A 5,513-nucleotide genomic window follows, 5' to 3' on the forward strand; every position below is an offset into this window, starting at 1 on the left:
GAGAGTGAGTGGGCGGAAGTGTCAAAATCAAGGCAAAGACAAGGTCATTTTATTTTATTGTTATTAATGACCCGATGTTATCTTACACTTATTTCTAACTTGTATAATTCTGACAAAATATATTTTTATGGAGAGTAAAATATTGAAAGTTATTTAAGGGTTAAGTTGATTTATTCTGGAATATATTCCTGTTTTTTTATTATTCTCAATTATGTTAAAAAGAGTGCATGTGCCAGCATTTCTGGATTTTGTTGATGAATGACTATTGTTGGACGAAGCAAGTTCTCATCAGTGTCCACATCCAGAAATGTATGGATCCCTGGTAGGTGGGACAATTGTAAATGGTGTATACTTATATAGTGCTTTTCTGAGAAGGCTCAGAGTGCTTTACAGTCACAGTCCCACTTGGTACCCTTCAGGTATTGTTCTTTAGGACTACAACAGAAAAAACAAAGCCGTGGGAGGTGCAGAAGTGGAGCAGTCAACCCCTGATTGGAAGATCAGAGGTCCTCTGTCTAAGACAGGGGTCGGCAACCTTTATCAATAAAAGAGCCATTTGGACTTGTTTTCTACCGATCAAAACCTAGAAGGAGCCAAATAGATTTACTTTAGCCGTTAAGAAATTTGGATAATTCATTACCATTTTTAAAAAATAAATACTAATTATTCCTATTTTTGGGACGATCAAAAGCAAAAATATAAAAAGAAACTAGCATCTCTTAAAATGTGTTTCTTTTGTTTTTCATTTTTACCTTTTAGTAGGTAAAAATGAGTAAAAATAGTAGATGCTGAATTAGCCAAAAAGCTAGCTTGCTGCTTAATTACTAGCTAAACTCTAAAATAGCCTAAAATTCCTCAGTATACTAAATTATTCAAAAATGTTAAGGCTGTTGCTAAAATATAAACTAAACTCTAAATTAGCCTAAAAAATCTCAGTAGATAACAAATACCCAAAAACTTCAGCTTATCGCTAAATGTTTACCTAAACTCCAAATTAGCATTAAATTAAAACCCAGTAGAGGTCAAATAAGGCAAAAAAATAAAACAAAACAAAACTAACTTGTTGCTTAATTACAAGCTAAACTCCAAAATAGCCTAAAATTCCTTAGTAAACTAAATTACAACATTAAAAACTTATATTATTTTCTTCAGCCAGAGAGCCACCATGGAGAGATAAAAGCCACATGAGGCTCTGGAGCTGCAAGTTGCAGACCTCTGGTCTAAGTGTAATGAAGGAGCCGAGGCGAGTGGATCCATATGCGACTTGACTTTAATAGCAACAGCAACACAGGTAAGGAGAAGGCAGAACATAGTCAGGAGACAGGCCAGGGTCAAACATTGGCGGGAGAAGAGAAAACAGGCGAGAGTCAAACACCTGCAGGAAAGAGGAAGAATGCTCAGACTGAATGCACAGAAGTACAAAACAAGACTTCACAGGGAGCAGAGTGAGGAGCAGGAATATATCCAGCTTTGATGATGATGACCAACAGCTGGTGGTGGCAGGAAGATGGTAGCTGATGCATGATGGGAATTGGGGTACAAGAGGATGACACATGCAGTTATTACTCAGGTGAGGGCTCCCTCTGGTGGCTGGAGGAGAACATGACTGGCTGACACAGGGTGTCCTTGGGGAAGACCCTGAACCCCATGTTGCTGCTGGTGGTTCCAGGTTGGCGACAGTGTTCAGCAGTAGAGCCGCCATCTGTGTGTGAGTGAAAGGGACCGTGACTGTAAACCACTTTGGGCCTTAAAGCTACAAGCATAGACCATTTACTGTTTTACCAATTTCTTACAAGTTTAAACATTTAAATGAAATCAACATTTGTTCTTCAAAAAGAATAAAATTCTTGATTATCTGGATTGAACTTAAACATTAGGAAAAGAGACATTCTAAGCCTTTGACCACCACCATTCACCCATTCCAGGAACTGAGATCAGTCAAAAAAAAGAAAAGATTTGAACCAAATGATCACATATCCATGAAAAATTAAGCTGGTGTTTGTTGAACTTGTTTAATCTTAAACCTTTTGGCCGCATTTTACAAAGAAAATAAAGTTTGAACCAAATCCACAGTCTTTATCCTTTGCCCGGCTCTCATGAACCGCCCCGGGGACAAATTCCCTCCTGTGGTTGAGCGGCGAGCGCGATCGCGCGTTAAAACTTACAATGGATTACTCATTTCAAAGCAGACAGACCAGACAAGTTCAAACACCTCCTCCTCTGTCTCAATATCACCAAAAGACAATATGGCTCTGCTGCAGCATGAGTTAAAGCAGGACTGAGCGGACTGCGTGGCGCGTGTGTGCAGGAAGTGGACAGACGTGCACGGCAGACTTCATCCGGATGTGGATGACACATGAACGGGCCTAGCAGCAAGCCTGTCATCTTTCCGTCTGAACCGCTGGGGCTTGTTTCACACCTGGAAGAGTAAAAGTTTACACCTGAGCCGTTCTCAGACACTTACGACAGATCATGCAGGCTTTTGAGTTCCCGCCGCTTTTGTCTCTCATTCACAACAAGCAGATACAAGTGGGGTGAGAGGGTTTTCTGAAAAAAGTTGGCTAAGCTACTAGCCCCCCACCCCACCCCCACCCCACCATCCGAACTTGCCCGGACAGATTCCTTTGAGGATCCACTTGTAATTAGAACACATCTCTGCTTATTTAAACCTCCAAAAATGCCCCAAAAGGGACTGCGGCGCATTTGCATCCAAACCTCCCCCGTCAGAGCACATGTGGGGGCTTGAGTGGAGCTCTTGTTATTGTTTACAGAGGGTTACCAAGGCTGAAAAGCAGCAGGAACCGCTCTGCAGAAAGTCAGGAACAATAAAAAAAAAGAAGAAACCGAAGAGAAGACGGACAGTCCAGCTGCAACCCAGTGAGACCAGAACACTGGAGCTGCACAGATGGAATGAAGAAAATGCAGCCGCAGCAGAGCCTGCAAACCGTAAAGGGAAGCAAGAAAAGGGCAAAGAAGAGTTTGAGTCCAGACACTTTTCAGAGAGAGCTGGGTTGGATGTGGGAAGAGCTGGTCCGTCTTCCCACAGCCCGCCTGAGAACTCGCATGAGTCACAGCCACTGACCTTTAATGTGGCTTCTAAACAAGGGGAGGTTCTAGGGCTTTTCTTGAGCTCCCTGTTGTGTTGTTGGATGGAAGCGTTTGAATAAAAAAAACAAAAAAACAGTGAATGCTCTTTTCTCCTTCAAAACTTTGGACAACAAAGCAGAGTTCCAGTCAGGAATTCCTCCTTTGGAAGCAGCTGATGGAGTCTTCCCACAGGACTTCAGGCCCATTATAGGTTTCTCACATGCCGCTGAAGTGAGACCCGCGTGTGCTGTTAAAATCTAAATGCTCTTTTCGTCATAAATTATGGATCCTTTTAACTGCAGCTGGAAGATAAAAACAAATCTCCGACTTTAAATCTTCACTTCACATCCTTCATGCATATTTGTATCAATTAGTAATCCTGCTTGAAAGATGATGGTATTTAAAAACAAAAACACTCCTCTCAGTCCTCCGAACAGTGAGTCTATTGTAAGAGCAGCCCCTAAAACCCGTTATGGAGCTCCATTGACCCAACTTGGCAGAACCAGAGGGGGCCTTTGACATTTTACTGTGGAAACTTGCAGTGGGTGTTGGCCCCATCACGGCGGAGACTCGCTGGCTTGAATGCTGCAAAACAGATGTCGTAACTTCAGAGATTGTCTCCAGTTTTGCTGTGAGATAGCAGGCATAGTAGCTTTGGTCAACATGTAAATAAACAATCAGATTCACTCGGGACTCGGAAGGCAGATTTGGATTCATGTAACTCAATAGATTTGTTTTCCAAAAGCTGAGATTCCTCAGAGTCAGTTGAGTCGAATTGTTGCTTATTTGGAAAAAAGCGATGAATCTTCAAGTTGTTTTAATCAGTATTGTGCTTCTTAAAGCTACAGATCTGATCTCAAAATGAACAACTTAGGAAAAGGTTTCACTCATGTAAAAGATGTAAACCTGCTGAGCACAGGATGCTGACACTCCTGGCAGGAAAACGTCTCAGGAGGTGAGCGCCGCTCAGGAAGGCGGTGGGTACTGGCTGTATTTCTGCTCTTTTGAACATCCTGTCGGTGGGAATTCCCTCCCTGTCAGTATTTTTAGTTTAAGAGCCATCATGAATCATACAAATATGTGCGGGTGTCAAAATCACTCTAGTGGTTCGTTTTGATCCGTTGTCATTTGCCAGACATGTTTAAATGCACGTTCTGCTAATGATTTAGGTCTTCAAAACCTCTTGATCACTGATCTGTCCATGAATCTTGAGTGTCTTGTTTTCAGAAAATACCCTGAATACCACAGTTTGGCAGAAAGCTTGATTAGCATTCCTGTGTGCAGCCTGCTGCTCTGCAGCGAAAAATCGGAGTACATAATTACCACCGGACTTCGTCTAGGAGCTAAAGTTACATGAAACACCAACCAAAGCTGCTTTCAGAGCTTTTCGGGCTTCACTCTCTCCCAAAGGATGCACTCTGCTTTCACAGATATCACACCCTGAATCTTGCATTAAGCAAAAATGCAGTAAACTGTTCCACTGCATCATCTGTGAGTTGGTGTCTCCTCCCTTTGGAGCTCTCAGCCTGTCTGCTGGCCTAAAGGGTTGACTGTACGTGAGAACTGGACTGAGTGTCGTCACCCATAAAAAATGCTTTATTCCAGCTCCAGCCAATGAAATTAATTTTGTTGCAATTTTTGTGACACTGCCATGTTGGAGCCAGACATCAGTCAGAGCCAATAGGTGTGTTGCCATGACAAATATATGTGAAACATTATCAAAATTCTAGAACTGTCAAATAAACAAAATAAAAAAAACAAATTTTGTAATTACACTGTTTCTATTAAATCATATTTATGTGAATAAACACAAACTTATGCGAAAAGTCATTTAAAAAATGGATGTGAACAATACTTGATTTACAGCAGATACATTCACATTTCTGTCACACCACTAGTCCTCATCATCATCTATCAAAGGAGACGTCGGCGTCTTATTCAGGCCGTGTAGCAGCGAGTTACGTGTGAGCAGCTATGGATAAAATTTTGGGAAATTGTGGTTGGTGATTTTACAGAAGAGCTCTGGATCCAATAATTCCGCATGACACGCTCAACTTTTGATGAGCTGTGTGATCCTGTCGGACCTCTTGAGGCTCCTGCTAAAGTGGGTCCTCTGGTTGTTGGTCACGTGACTCACTTAATAGAAAAAAGTGGAGTTTTCTTAATATATACTATTTTTTAAAGATATACGTGTTTCCATTTGGAAAATATAATATCACAAATCCAGTTTGTGCAATATCATAGTCAAAGGAAACGCAGATAAAGTTTTTATTGCCAATCAGGAGTCAGCTTGTTGGAAGGCCACGCCCCTACCCAGCGACAGACTTACACACCACACGTGGAGAGCCATGGAGCGCCGCGGACCTCAGTTGGCCAGCTTGAGCCGTGCAGTGATCGTTTCGGTGTCTGGTCTATTTTTTTTGCAA

This window comes from Oryzias melastigma, linkage group LG7, assembly GCF_002922805.2.
Source record: "Oryzias melastigma strain HK-1 linkage group LG7, ASM292280v2, whole genome shotgun sequence".
In the NCBI taxonomy this organism is placed as follows: Eukaryota; Metazoa; Chordata; class Actinopteri; order Beloniformes; family Adrianichthyidae; genus Oryzias; species Oryzias melastigma.